This window comes from Haemaphysalis longicornis, unplaced genomic scaffold (assembly GCF_048455015.1).
Source record: "Haemaphysalis longicornis isolate Haplotype H1 unplaced genomic scaffold, Haemaphysalis longicornis Haplotype H1 scaffold_7, whole genome shotgun sequence".
In the NCBI taxonomy this organism is placed as follows: Eukaryota; Metazoa; Arthropoda; class Arachnida; order Ixodida; family Ixodidae; genus Haemaphysalis; species Haemaphysalis longicornis.
The window spans coordinates 14486221-14501631 of NW_027526422.1; the positions used below are offsets into that span (position 1 = coordinate 14486221).

Genomic DNA, 15411 nt, shown 5'->3' on the forward strand with positions numbered 1-15411 from the left:
CCCGGTTGCGAATTTCACAGCACATATGTTTTTGTAGCGTGAGCTACACTGGCCGAGGTTGAGCAGTTGCGCGTGGCTCCTGGACAGCCGTGCTGCGCAAGGCCGTCACGTGGCGGCCCGATCCACTTGATGATCATGCGAGGGGTGGCCGGGTGTGGAATCGATGTCTCGTAGGTCACAGCAACACCAGCATGCGCCTATGGGACGCACTCCGGTGAGCCCCACAGGCGCACTGGCTGTGGGGCGCATTGGTCACGCTGCGCCAGAGCCGCTTGATAAATATACATGTGGTCCATAATGCGTATACCGTGAGTGTGTCATTGAAGCAGCAGTAAGCATGATAATCAAGCTAATCCTCGACAACCAGGAAAGCTAAGAATAACCAGGTGAACCTTCGCTCACGCTACGTATATCCTGGCATAGCCGAGCTAAGTCACTGCTAATGTTTTATTTACTCCATACAGCAGCGGTCGTTTTGTTGGCCTGACAACAAAAACAACGACACTTTCCGCACAATGTAGTTTTCGTCTTAAAATCGGCTAGCTTTGCTTTTTGCGGTCTACATTGTGAAGCACTAGGTACGTGGTTTGTAAACCCCACGACAGCAGAACACCTCATCCGCTTCTCTCTGGAGCATGCCTACAGGGTTGGTTGTCTGTTAGTATGGTGCAAGGATTCCATACTACTAAATGAGTTTTACGACAGAGAGTCGCATCGCGACTAACGGCCGTATTCTGAGTCCCTCCTCCACTCCATTTACTCCGTCCACTCGACTGATGGGAGGATTCCGCAATGCTTATGCATGGGGAAATCGATTTCAAGGATCTCCTCCAGTGGAGGGTCGAGTGGAGGAAGGACTCAGAATACCAGGGTAAATCTGTGAATAGGTGAACAGTCGCATTCCTGCTGAAGGTCAGCGTAGGTCTATGCACTGCTGTGTAAAGTCGTATCACTACTTAAGAGTGCGACATGGCGCGTGGTGTTATTAATGTGCAAGCACTCAGTATCACTACCATAAAGAGCCCAACGGATGTATTAAAGCAGTTCTTAGCCCTCCACTGCCTCAAATCAGTGCGCGACCGGATACCTCAGGCAGTTCTAACCAAGGGTTTGAGCATTAAATACATTCTTTGATGAGATCGTTTTTGTCGCAATTTTTGCACCCCATCGCAACATATAAATGTGATGAGTCATTGTGACAACTCAAAATACGAGATTCACTGGTTGTTTTATAATTTCCAGAAACAAATACAATTTATCCTGGGCTCCATCACGGCCCTATCACGTCGCTCGCAATTATGCTTACATTTTAGCGTAAGACTCTGTTTTGCGACGAGTCAAATCTTCCGAAAACCCGGCAACAAACACTGCTTCGGCCCTTCTGCCTGCAATCTCCAAAGCAGCTTACGATCCCGTCAGGTGACAATGAATTATTCAAATTTTAATTCCCGGAGGCTGGAGAACGCTTACTAAATCATGCATCCCCTGAGCCACCGCGACGCAGTCACTCCGACGGAGCACGTACGTTGGAGTCGGAGCTGCTCCGTCTCCTAGCTCAGTCAACGTGAGCTCACAAAACGGAGAGTTTATCGCGAACAACGCGAACAGACAACACGTAACTGATAGAGGGAGGCCTTGGAAAAGAACTCCTGGCTTCTCACTCTGCCTTCTTTCTCATGAGGCGGTTAGAAATTGCTAACCCATACTCCAGCGACAGGTGGATTTATTGTAAGCCGGAAAGAACAAGCTCATCCCACGTAACATCGTAAACATCGTATTAAATCATTTTTATCGATAGGGCTTTGCCGGAACACGGGTTCAGTTTACAGCGAAGCTGCTATTGTCAATTTCACCGGCATCTTTCCGGACCGTCTTTGTCCTTGTCGCCAACAACAACAACAACAACAAAACATTGGAGGGCACTCCTTCTTAACCTGCACGCCTCCTCAGTTTAGGGAAGAGCGGATGACAAGGCAACGTTGTCCGTAAGGAAGGAGCCTGTGTTCGTCTTCTCTTGAGGATAGAGGGAAAGTTAAGTGCAGGTTATTTCGTCCCATTGCTGATGTTGTTCTTTCGACGGTTGTTTGCAAACTGAGTGCCCGTAGCTGCGGTTCGTTGCAGTGCCCCGGGCTACGATGACGACGACGCTTCTCTCCATCCAGTTGGACGCGTGCACAGCCTACTTAGAGCTGGGCAGTTAAGGTAAAAATACCTTGAGGGACTTTGCGCACTTTGAAACAAACGCATACCAACAAGAGCAGTGAGCTCGCTGGTAGACCCTGTGCAACGCCACAACGCCACCAGAAACTGACCATGAACAGAGTAAGACAGCCCTTATAATTCGGAACGTGCATGGGAGAGAGCTGGAGTGCGAAGATCTCGCATTCTTTCCGAGACCTTCCCTCTGCCTTGAATACGATGAGGTATAGTGGGGCAGAGAACAGTCTTATTCTAGCCGGCAAACATTTATAGTTCCTACGATTCGGTACACTGTGGTTTTGTCGAACTTGGTGAATGGCTTAGGAAGGGGCGGCTTCAAGATATTTTGCGGTAAAGTGCGACTTATGGTTACGTATAATTCTGGGTAATATGAAACCCTCCACAGTTTCGAGTTCATTTCAACAGTCAAGTGTTGTGTGATGTGTTCCGGAATTATTCCGGCAAAACACTAGTTACTGCAGAAACATTGTAGAAAGTCGTCGTTGCGGCACCAATAATGTCACCATCATCGGTGCCCATCATCACGCGTGATCAGCTGTAGCTCGAGCTGCTTCATCTTCCCCACCGCATTATCTCAAAATAGGACCTCAACATTATCACCGGGACGTGTCGGCTCTTGGTCTCCCCTCTTATTTTACATTTTGGTGTCGAAACCCGGGATGGAGGCCCTGCTGCGATTCGGAATCTTCCGAACTTCGACCTTTCGAAGGAGGACCTAGCGATGCCGAAGACGGACCCTCGTGATGAACAGAGCGACGGTGGTGCTACCCAAAGCCGAACGACGCGATGTCGGACGAGACGACGATGACTCCGAACCTGCGATCAATTTGCCCCATGCGTCCGGACAGTGATTTTCTAAACGGCGAGGAGAACGCCTCAGCTCATCGTGCAATGAAAGATGGAGTACATTTGAAGCACGAACAGAGTATTCCTCCGTCTACAACGAGCCTTCATGAGCTAAAGACGACAAGAAAAAAAGGAGCTGTTAATCGCTCATAAGCTTTGCAGAAACGCAAAAGCAGCCTTAGAATTCGCAGTAATTACTAGTGATGTAAACGATGGGTCCAAGCGTTTTCTGCAGGAGCTGAGAAAAACTTATGTTGGCTTGAGATTTTTGAACGAGAAAAGTGAACCGTTTGTCGACGTCCAAGACTTCGATCAAGAATTAGCTACCAACCTTGATCATGAAGACAAATTTACTCATGTCATTCACCAATTATATTATAAAATAAAATAAAAGCCGCAACACCGAAAATTCGAGCGTGATCACTTAGACATCGAATTTGTCAAGAAGTTTTAAACAGTTTTTAACCTGGACAGAACATTGCTACAACCCAAGTGTTTTGAAAACGTTTGATGAGCAAGCCGTCCTGACAGAAAGGTCGCCCCCATAAGATTTCTCATCCCAAGCAGAACGTGAAAATATGACATCTTGATTGGCTACAATTAACCTTAAGCCGAAACATTCCTAACTTTTGTGTTGAGTTAAAAAAAAAGTGCACAATCAACCCTGAGTAGTATGCGAAGCAGCCATGGGGTCGACTCAAGTTCCCATTAGTTTTCAGTTCGTCGTTTCTGTTAAGTTGAGGTTCCTAACTATCGTTATATTTATCGCTTGGTTTCCATGGTAACTATCAAACTTTTCACTTACCGGAAGTACGAAATGGGAACTTGCGTTGACCCCATGGCTGCTTCGCATACTACTCAGGGTTGCCCTACGGGAAGATGGTGAAATTTTATTGCAGGGGGTGTGTTAGAGCGGAGAGGCATTAAAGAGAGAGAGACGTTTGTACGTGGTATGAGTTTGTCTTTATTTAGGCGCGCGTCATTTATACCGCGGAGCTACAGTGGCACCCCCAGCGGTGTATGCACCGGCTACTGTCGCGCCTCTAACCCTAAGCTTCTTCGCATTATCGCGCGCGGAGCCGCAGGTGTTGCCATTCGTTGCGCAATCCCGGAGAGGGGAGGAGCTTCGGAAAGGAGAGGAGGAATGCCGGAGAGGAGAAGAGCGTCGGAGAGGAGAGGAGGAATGCCAGAGAGGAGAGATGAGACAAGAAGAGGAGAGGAGGTGGAGGAGAATGCGCATGCGCAGTGGGGGTGTGGACGCCGCCCAACGGCGGAGCGAACAGGCGCGACCATGAGCTGCTTCGCATCTAAAAGTTCACTGAGATGACCGCGAGTGAGATATACTGCTCACCGATTCCCACAACACTGGCACAAGCTGCGTATAGCGAACATCTCTAGCATGAGATCATGAATGACCACCTGCAATTCTGACAGGGCAAGATATGACAAATGTATTTGCATCTAACAGGCAAACGCCGAACTACACGGAACACTAGGATACTGACGAGACGATTGCTCTTGGACGCCCCCGACAGCCCAGTTTGAGAAAAAGAGTACGTGACAAACACTCTTTTAAGAAACAGAACGCATCTGACATGTGCAATAGAATTATCAGTGTTGGAACTTTCGAGGACGACGAAGTTGAAGCGGCAAACATACCTCAGCAGACGCACAAACGGAAGAAGACGAAGGCGACTAGGCGAGGCGACAAGATGGCGACGCATTGAACGCGATTCCGTGTACATAGGGTAAAAATATTGGCTTTCCCCAGACGACGTCCTCCTTCCTTGCTTTTCTGGGCGTTCTTCCACAATCATAGTACAAATTTCAAAAAAAGAAGAAGGCAATGGGAAACTGTTTTTACTTTGGGGTATCCACGTTGGAAGAACTCGTATTCGAGTACAAGAAAGACCGTTGAAGACGGACAATGAATTTCAACTTGACTGCGCCGACGGCGCCAACATTCTCTGCATGTTTTCAAAAAACGGCACCTGTGGCAGTTTCGCCTTCCGATTGCTTCAGTGGATCAGACAGCAATAAACTTAATGTACCTGCTGGACACGGAGTGACTACGGCTTCTGCGTGGGGCGGAAGATGCGGAAACTTATGGAGATAGTGATGATTGCGGAACCGGTAATGTCACTGTGGCGGTGCCCCAGCAGCTTGCGTCGTCTGCTGCCGCAAAGGGGCACGCTCCAGGAACGATGACGCTGGGGCTGAGCCACGAGTGGCGAGTGCTGACCACGCGCTTGCGGTGCGCGCTGGGCACGAGCGTGGAATAAAGCGGGGCCGCCAGTTTGCGTCCACGGCGCTGTAGCGTGCAGACGTGTGTCTTCTCATCTCTCTGTCGCCGTCGCGACATTGGTGACCCGGACGTTGCAGCGGAGCCACGTACTCAGAATGGACCCTCCCCGCGACGCCAGCGGTCCTTCTATGTCCTCCGCTGCCTCTTCACCTGGCATCTCCGCCGTCGCTTGCCGTTTGCCCCCCTTCAGCGCTAAGCACCCCGACGTGTGGTTCCTTCAGGCCGAGGCAAGCTTCCGAGTGAGTCACATCACGTCGCAAGAGACCCGCTTCAACCATCTACAACAGTCACTGCCTATTGAGATCGCGGTTGAGGTTCGTGACATCCTTGCCAACCCGCCTACCACGAACCCTTACGACACGTTGAAGGCTGCCATCTTGAGCCGCACGAGCCCTTCGGAACGGCAGCGTTTCCAGGGGCTGCTTTCTGCAGAGGAGTTGGGTGACCGTCGACCTTCGCAGCTCCTTAACGAACTGCAAACCCTGCTCGGCGACGCACCTTCTGCCACGGACTCCCGTTTGTTGAAGGAACTTTTCCTGCGACGGCTCCCCTCTTCCGTGCAGATGATCCTCGCGACTGCTTCTGACCTTCCCTTATCCGCGATGGCCGCACATGCTGACAAGATAATGGAAGTCGCCACGTTGCATCCGCCTTTGTCCACGGTGGCATCCGCTCAATCTTCCGACCATACCACCGTGGCGGCGCCTGCTACTCCTTTGCCCTCACCGCTATCCGACGACCTCGCCGCTCTCCGAGAGTGCATGCAAAACTTGGAGGAGCTTGTCGCCTCGGCTGGTTACAGCTCGCCGCCGCCTAGCAACCCTCGAGCTCGCCGGTTTGGCCCTTCTCGCCGTATCCCGTCTCCGCAAGTATTTCGCCAGGAAGGCACAACGCGCCAGCCACCTCAACACCCTGATTCATTGTGCTGGTACCATCGCCGCTTCGGTGCAGCGGCGCAACGTTGCACCCGTCCTTGCGGCTGGCCGGGAAACGGGACGAGGGATCGTTAGCGGCGGCGACCGATTCCCAAGCCAGCGACAGTCGCCTCTTCTACATCACAGATGCAACCAGTGGTCCACGTTTCCTAGTTGACACTGGTGCTGAAGTGAGTGTGCTCCCCGCTAATTCCTGTGACCGCACTCAAGCACCACTGTGCCATCTCCAAGCTATTAACAAGTCCAGCATTCCCGTGTACGGAAAAAAATCCCTGATGGTAAACATCGGCCTACGCCGTGCGTTCCGCTGGATTTTCCTCGTGGCCAACGTGAGTCACGCCATTCTAGGAGCCGATTTCCTTTCGCACTTCGGACTCCTGGTTGACATGGCCCGAAAAAGAATCCTGGACGCCACAACCGGCCTTTCTGTCATCGGCAAATCGTCTCCAGTCCATCCGTTCGCATTCACGCTTCTTTGCAAGCTACCTTCTCCGTACCGGGAATTGCTGAACGAGTTTCCTTCCCTGACTGCCCCTCCAGACTGGACAAAGCCAGTGAAGCATGACGTCGTTCATCAGATCATCACCACCGGTACACCTACGCACGCCGTGGCGCGTCGACTGGCTCCAGAGAAACATAAAATCGCGGAACAGGAATTTCACCACATGGTTGAAATCGGCATTGCTCGCCCGTCATCGAGCAACTGGTCCTCGTCGTTACACATGGTTCCGAAGAAATCAGGAGACTGGCGACCTTGTGGTGATTACCGCTCCCTGAACGTGGCCACTGTACCCGACAGGTACCCCCTACCTAATATACAGGACTTCACCAATAACCTCAGTGGATGTACCATCTTTTCAAAGCTTGACCTCCAAAAAGCCTACCACCAAATCCCCGTAGCCCCGGATGACGTCAAGAAAACTGCCATCATTACACCGTTTGGCCTCTTCGAATTCACTCGGATGCCTTTCGGGTTACGCAACGCAGCTCAGACTTTTCAGCGCTTCATAGACGTCGTCCTCCGTGGTCTACCTTTTGTTTTCGCCTACATAGATGACGTTCTTGTCGCCAGTTCATCGCTATCTGAGCACCTGCACCATCTGCGGATAGTTTTCGAACGCCTAGCAGAGCATGGCCTCATCCTTAATAGCGAAAAGTGTGCGTTTGGGTTGCCGTCGTTGGAGTTTCTCGGTCATTTCGTTGACTGCAATGGAATTCGCCCTCTGCCAGACAAAGTGAAGGCCATAATCGACTTTCCCCGACCTGAGTCCTTGCGCCAACTGCGCCGTTTCCTAGGGCTGGTGAATTATTACCGACGGTTCATCCCGGAATGTGCGGCCATTGTTCAACCTCTCGAAACTTTCCTTCAAACTCCCAAGTCTCCCGAGTGCAGTCTTGAATGGTCTGAAGCCGCTGATCGCGCATTCACTACCATCAAGGAGCGCCTGGTCTCTTCTACCCTCCTCGTGCACCCGCGCCACAACGCTCCCACAAGCCTGATGGTAGATGCTTCCCACTGTGCGATTGGAGGTGTACTTCAGCAGCACATCCGCGGCAGCTGGCACCCGCTCGGTTTCTTTTCGAAGAAGCTTTCTCCCACTGAGCAACGGTACAGCACTTTCGGACGGGAACTCCTGGCGGCATACCTCGCTGTGAAGCATTTCCGCTTTTTCCTCGAAGGCCGCAGCTTCGTGATCTTCACCGATCACAAGCCTCTTACGAACGCCTTCAAGTCATCGAAGACTACATATTCTCCCCGAGAGACGCGACATTTGGCTTATCTTGCAGAGTTTACGACGGACATTCGGCATGTCAAGGGAGTTAACAACATTCCAGCCGACGCCCTTACCCATATTTCCGCCATACAGCGCCCCGGTTTCAGTTCTCAGGAGTTGGCCCAAGCCCAAAGCGATGACGAGGAGCTCCGAACTCTACGTTCTTCAAACAGCTCCTCTCTGCAACTCGAGGACATTCTATGCCCTGATTCGGGAATCAGCATCGTTTGCGACATTGACCCGGTCTCAGGCCGCAGACGGCCGTACCTTCCTGCGTCTCTCAGGCGCATTGCCTTCAACTCTATTCACCGTCTCTCTCATCCTGGAGTTCGTGCCTCACGGCGTTTGATTGCCGAGAGATACGTCTGGCCGGGCATGAATACTGACGTACGCGCTTGGGCCCGTTCCTGCCTCGCCTGCCAACAATGCAAGGTCTCTCGGCATACCACATCGCCTCTGGCTACTTTCCCACTACCGGACTCAAGGTTCTCCACAATTCACGTAGACCTTGTTGGCCCACTACCACCATCTAAGGGCTGCCGCTACATCTTGACAGTGATCGACCGTTTTACCCGCTGGCCGGAGGCTTCTCCAATCGACGATATTACGGCTGAGACTGTTGCTTCCACGCTTATGTCGACGTGGATCGCCCGTTTTGGCGTGCCGTCGGAGATTATCACAGACCGTGGCCGCCAATTTGAGTCCACACTCTTTCGCCGCTTGACATGCCTACTCGGTGTCACTCACCTAAAAACAACGGCCTATCATCCTCAAGCCAACGGCATGGTCGAGAGGTTTCATCGTCAGCTCAAGGCCTCGCTGATGGCTCACGAATCACCTGAGCAGTGGGCAGTTCACCTTCCTCTTGTGCTGCTAGGATTGCGCACTGTCATCAAAGATGATCTTGGTTGTGCCGCATCCCAAATGGTCTACGGCACGTCTTTGCGATTACCGGCAGACTTCCTGGTCCCTCCACAGCCTCAAGATAACCCTTCCTCTCCTGGCACATCCTACGTAAAGGATTTAACCCGGTTTTTCAGCTATATCCGTCCCCAACCGCCACGGCCGTGTTCCACAAAACCCACTTTTATTCACCCAAGTCTTTCTGTCAGCCAATACGTTTTCATCCGTGTCGACAGTGCCCGCCGGCCACTTCAACCGCCCTACACCGGCCCTCATCTCGTCATTTCACGCGGCGAAAAGACGTTCACAGTTCGCGTTAACGGCCGCGACACTGTCGTTTCCATCGATCGCCTCAAGCCCGCTTTCACCGAGGCTGAACCGCCTGCCTTCGACACCACCATCCACCACTCCACCCTGAACACCACCACTCTCCCCTCCGTTCGCAGCCCCACCCGCGAACATCCCACCGCAAAGAATGTCCGTTTTGCCGACACTCCGTCTGAAGAGGGGGGGGGGGGGGGGCTATGTGGCGGCGCCCCAGCAGCTTGCATCGTCTGCGGCCGCAAACGGGCACGCTCCAGGAACGATGACGCTGGGGCTGAGCCACGAGTGGCGAGTGCTGACCACGCGCTTGCGGTGCGCGCTGGGCACGAGCGTGGAATAAAGCGGGGCCGCCAGTTTGGGTCCACGGCGCTGTAGCGTGCAGACGTGTGTCTTCTCATCTCTCTGTCGCCGTCGCGACATCACCATCATCGGTGCCCGTCATCACGCCTGAGCAGCTGTAGCTTGAGCTGCTTTCTCTTCCCCATCACCATATTTTAGAATAGAGCTACCGCCATGTCACCGGTGCGTAGCGGCCCTTGGTCTCTCCTCTTACTTTACAGTTATACAGCTATTTTCGCTAACCGTACTCCTCCAGTCGACCGGCCAGGCGGCCGGCCAGATGCCCGTGTGATGGCGAAAATCCTGGTATATTCACAAGTGCACAGTGGACTAGCTAATTATGAAAAGTGAATGACACTCGGTGCAATAGTAGTTATAACGGTCAATTGTAGAGCGGTTTTTTATCGACATGTCTGTCTACCTACGTTTGAGAGCTACAGAGCGTTCGCACGGAAGTTGGCTTTGCCGCAACGCGTACGCTGTCCGCAGACGCCACCGATGACTCCGACCCAAGAGGTACTGGCGAAAATGACACTAACGGATGCGCTGTAAAACAATCTGACTGACATACACGGACATTCCCAGGGCACGAACTCTGAGCAGGCCATTTTTCAAGTCTGTTCGGCATGGTTTCACAACGTGCATGAGTGCTAGAAATAAAGTGAAGTCATTTATGGCCGTATTCTGAGTCTGTGCTCCACTCCTTGTGCTCCCTCGACTTGGCTAAGTGGGGAATACCGCAGTGCTTTTAGATGGAAAATCATTTTCGGGGATCCTCTCGACTGGAGGCTCGAGTGCATAACGAATTCAGAATACCAGGGTTATGCTTCCATAGCCGTGCGACCACGTGTAATAAGGGCCGCTCTTGAGTGTTTGTACAAAACTTCGGTGGACTGAAAAAGTGTGTTGACTGCCAGGAACATTGAGCAAGGTGCTGTGGAAATAAATGTACCGACTTCGGCCTTGCTGGAAGAAGTAAAAATCGGAGAAATGCCGCGGGCACCTCGACTGTGAATAGTGAGCCCGGACTTACGTCTTTTGGCCAATCGCGCGGCGCTATTGGAAAAGCCATGCGGGCAAATACGTCCGGAGGCGAGCTTTCGTCTCTAGAATAAAGTGTTGTTTCTGCTAGTCTTCATTTAACGATTGCTAGGACCTTTTCCGAACCGGCTTGTTTAGTTTGTCTCAAGTGCGGTCAGCTTGGGAATGGTACACTTATAGCACATTTGCAGCACCTTGCAACGGCAGTGCCTTCTTGTGCCGCTGCCAGTTGCACCGGGTGCATTTTACAGCCTCCAGTGCCCGGCTCTGGTGGCTATCTTCGGAGGTCCCCGGCCAATTCTCTTCTTTGTTGTTAGTCAGGTTTTGTTTGACGTCACCATTTTTGTTACTGAGAACCATATATCGGAAACTTAGGTGGGCTGTTTTCTTTTGAGAAGCCACTTTATCGATCAGGATAGAACTGATAAGGAATTCTGAACAAGTTGTGTGTTCAGCAAAGATCGATGGAGCGGGCAACAGCTTGTGTGGCAGGTTCGCCGTCGAGGGCGGTGATTCGCCATCGCATCTAACGATGCGCAACAGAAGGGAAAAGGAGTAGGCGCCCGAAAAGTAAAACTTGAGAAAAGTGTGCTTGATTTCATTCTCGTGCCGGAAACAAGATTGCGATCAGTGCTGCGCTTAGGAAGGCCGTACGTTTGGGTGATGAAACGGCTGGTGGTGGTGTAGCTATAACAGGGCGTACCGTGTTAATGGCTAAAATCATATCGGTGTAGATTATGATAATGAAGGGTTGCAAAAAATGGCTCACGTTGAACACTTCTAAAACTAGTTATCCCGACCGAAGATGAAAAATATGCACACATTGTTTCATTAAATTTTTCTTTTTCTTCAGATTTCGCAGCCTGCTGTCAATATCTACTGGCTGATTGGGTTCCTATTTTCGCTTGCGCTGAAGTGCACACGCAGACAGCCCAGCCGGCACGCCATCGATGGAGAGACTGAGAAACTAAGCGCCGACGAAGCAGCCGTCAAAGCAGCGCTTTCGTGGGCGTGCATCGTGTGTTTCTCTAGCCCTCGTTTCTGTAAACTCAGCCAGCGATGTAGCCGTTGTTGAACCCTCGCGCAGTCACGCGGTTCACTTGCGCTGAACCGCACGCGCAGACGGCTCAGCCACCGCTGAGCGATAAGGCGCAGGCGAAGCAGGTGTTCTTCCCTCGCATCGAAAAGTTTTACCGGAGCAAGGAAGCTCTGAGCAAGCAACATGATAAGAAAGAAAGAAAGGCGCAGCTTGCGCGCCGGCAGCTGAAAGTCATTGAGACGCAATGAACAACTTTGAAAGATGCAGCGCGTCCAGCTTTCGTTTTAAAACATTCATAAGTGCGCGCTTATTTCAAGTTGGCTACGTTTTCTTCAATTTACAAGCGTGCATGCCAGTCCAAGTGCGCAACAAAGGAAGGATGTTTTTTTTTACGCCATTCTCGGGAAATCGTAGCAATGTTCAAACCTCGATATTCGAGCTCGCTGTGAGTGTTATGTCGCATCTGTTATGTGCACAATGATAAACAACTAGCATTTCTTCAAGATAAGAAATAGAAACAAAATTCCAATTGTGCAGTTGAATTTTATTCATATTTATTGACAGAATTGTGTACCATTTTAGAATTTGTGAACCATTTTGTCCCCTGAACGGCTCTTCGATGTAAAAGGGAGACTTTCTCGCGCTAGCATACTCGTGGGTGATGTAGCCATAATAATTAATGTAAGCCGCAGAAAACGCGATTAGTCACATGCCGGCGACAAACGTCAGGTTGCGTGCTCACCGTTACTTAAGCCAGGAATTCTGCGTTTGCGAAAATGGCAAGTGCCCTTTACAGCAAAAGGGCAATCCTGTAAAATGCGTCCTTTCTACTATAGGTAGAACATCATTCGTTGAAGGATTTCTCCTGTGTTAGTCGAAGGTATGGAAAGGGGGTAAGGAAAGGTGCTGGATGAGTCTTGTCGGTCGTGAGAAGAAATGAGTGAAGTCGCATCGCGTGGATTAGAACAATGACATCACGTGACTAAGTCTACGTAATCCCACCCAATGAATATCATGGTGGCTTATCTCGATATACCTACCATTCCCCATTCATTGACAAACGCGTCTAATAAAGACCCAATGCGGCAGGTAAGGCTGCTGAATGCATTTGAGGCGTTCGAATACTGAGTGTGTAGGCTCACGTCGCGTGCAATGAACAATGGGGCAAACTGGGTAGTCCACCGTGTGTTCAGGTAGCTCCTTCTGTAAAAAAATCGAGCGTCTGTCGGCGTTGAGTGGCTTCAGTTGCAGTTCAATGAAATCACAGGAGCTGCGAAGGGAACAGAAATTGTGGATAAAAGTACTAATTCCTCTAAAAATTTTAGTAATTTCTGAGGCGTTTCAAGTCGCGTCTGTTTCACAAATGCGAGATTTTTATATTGCTTGCACGGTGGCGAGTTCTTGTGCATCCAATTCTTTATAGGCGTGCTAAGCACTGCACAACTATGGGAAGTTTTCGGTTCTACTTGTGCACGCAGTTCTATAGGGCGGTGTTCGTCTTCAACATTGCCTCCATCAGTGCCGCAGCAGCTGATTGAATATATATGCCTGATGATGACTAGCACTTATTTGATGTATTCAGAACAGAATACGCAACCTCGAATGAAAGCCCTTGGGCTTACTCCTTTGGAGCTATTCAGTAACAGCTTTTTGCTTCAGGGTTTGAAAACAGGGCGCAAGCCCGGAGAGCCGCAGTCAGCACACTCCACCTAAAGGAGACTCAGTCACGGTGACTCGTCGAGCGAAGGAACCCTTCTGCCAGGAGCATTGTACTTTAGAAGCCAAGACGTCCCCGGGGAGACATACCGTTCGCTACCTAGTCTCTAGCCCCATTTTTATCACCTCATAAAAATTGCACTGCTCGAGCAGAGGGAGTCTGAAAAGCCTGACGTGCGCGTTTCTCTTCCCGTCAATTATCGATGCTGCCCCTTCCCGGCGAGGTTTGAGCCCTGAGCGGGGAAACTTCGATTGCGTTTTCATCTCCACAGGCACCCTGTCATGTTCGACAGCCTCTACTGGCACGTTATAAGGGCGGATATGCGTGAAGAACGGTTTCCTGGCGTTCCTACGAAGTTTTTTAACAATTCCATCGGGGACAACCATCCGTGTTTTTACTGGTGTGCGTACTATGTTAGTGGTTTAAAAAAACAAAAAGAAGCATTACAAAAAACAGCTTTCTTGTTGTTGTTTTTCAACCAGGATAATATAAAAAAAAACACAGCTTCTCCGGGGAAATTGCCTGTAATGCGACCGATCTAAAGGGAGGGAAACTCTTTTTGAAGTCATTGCCTCGACAAGAAATTGTGCGCAAATTTTAAAAGCTTTGCTGAGACTTTTGTGATGCAGCATGTAACAAATATATTCTTTTCGCTGTTAACAAAGAAATTCATCGGGCGCTTAAGTCTCTTAAGTGAATTGAAGGGGAAAGCCAGCGGTCATTGAAGACTTCACTGCTGCGTTGTGTTTGCGGGGCCGTCACGTTCCGCTGTCATGGTGCATGCATCCGCACAATTCTTGTTCCATCCTGGCGCGGTACAGTGTTCGTAATGCAGTCACCACAGTTGGCTGCCGCTCTTGACGACCCGGGTTCGTATCCCATTCAAAGCCAGATACGTTTCAATGTATATTTTATTTACTTCTATTATTTTTACAGCAGCTATAATTTGGTTTCATTCGTGTAGTCGCCAGCAACTACGGCCACTTTTGGGTTTCATGAAAGATCTAAGGATTTCGCCTTACGAAGTATGCTGAGGAGGAGGAGAAAAGCGAAAGGAAAGGCCGAAAGGTTATCCAGGCTGAGAGCCCGGATTGCTACTCGGCACTGGGGAAGGGGTGTTCAGGGGATAAAAGAGATGGCAGGCGAAAAAGGGGGGATAGGAGCGGGGTCGCGCACACACTTTAGTCCCTTCGTGGGCACTAGAGCCTCTCAGCTAAACCTGTGTCCTTCATAAAACGCAGAAGGGCTTTTGTTGCCTTCTGCGAAGTCGATTGTAGGGGTCTTTGTCCTAGAATAGTCTCTAGCTTGAACTGTTGATTGTCCGATCTTCTGAGCTCGGCTGCCAAAACGCGTCTTTCCGATGAATACTCGGGGCAACAACAAAGCACATGGTCGATTGTCTCTTCAACCTCGCAGGCGTCGCAGTGAGCACTACTGGCCATCCCGATGAGGAAGGAGTAGGCTTTCGTGAAGGCCACTCCCAACCACAGCCTACAAAGTAAAGTAGACTGTGATCGAGTCAGCCCACACGGAAGACGACGCTGGAGTAGAGGGTCCTGGTTGTGGAGGCGCGGGTGCACAAAGCCCGGTGTATTCCATTGAATAATGGAGGTCCTCCGCGCGAACTGACGAAGCAGCCTAGCGGCATCAGTCCTTGCAAGCGGAAGCAAGATGGTCCTTTCACTGTCATGGCCTGTCCGGGCAGCTGCATCAGCCGAGACATTGCCGGTGATTCCACAGTGACTTGGCAGCCACTGAAATACAATGTTATGGCCCTTTATGACAGCCTGGTGAAATAATTCCCGAATTTCTGTCACTAGTTGGTGCAAAGGACCGTAGCGCAGGGCTGCTCGGAAGCTTTGCAGGGCGCCTTTGGAGTCGGTAAAAATGGACCATTTTTGGGGAGAAGCTTCCATGATGTATTGAAGAGCTTCACGAATGGCTGCAAGTTCAGTAGCCGTCGAGCT

The 15411-nt window shown here is 50.8% G+C and overlaps 1 protein-coding gene across 1 annotated transcript in view; it reads left to right on the forward strand.

Moving 5' to 3' along the window:
* LOC144145053 (uncharacterized) overlaps positions 1-15411 on the forward strand; it is a 171172-nt gene that overhangs the window by 103784 nt on the left and 51977 nt on the right. The gene's annotated exons all lie outside the window — the stretch shown is intronic.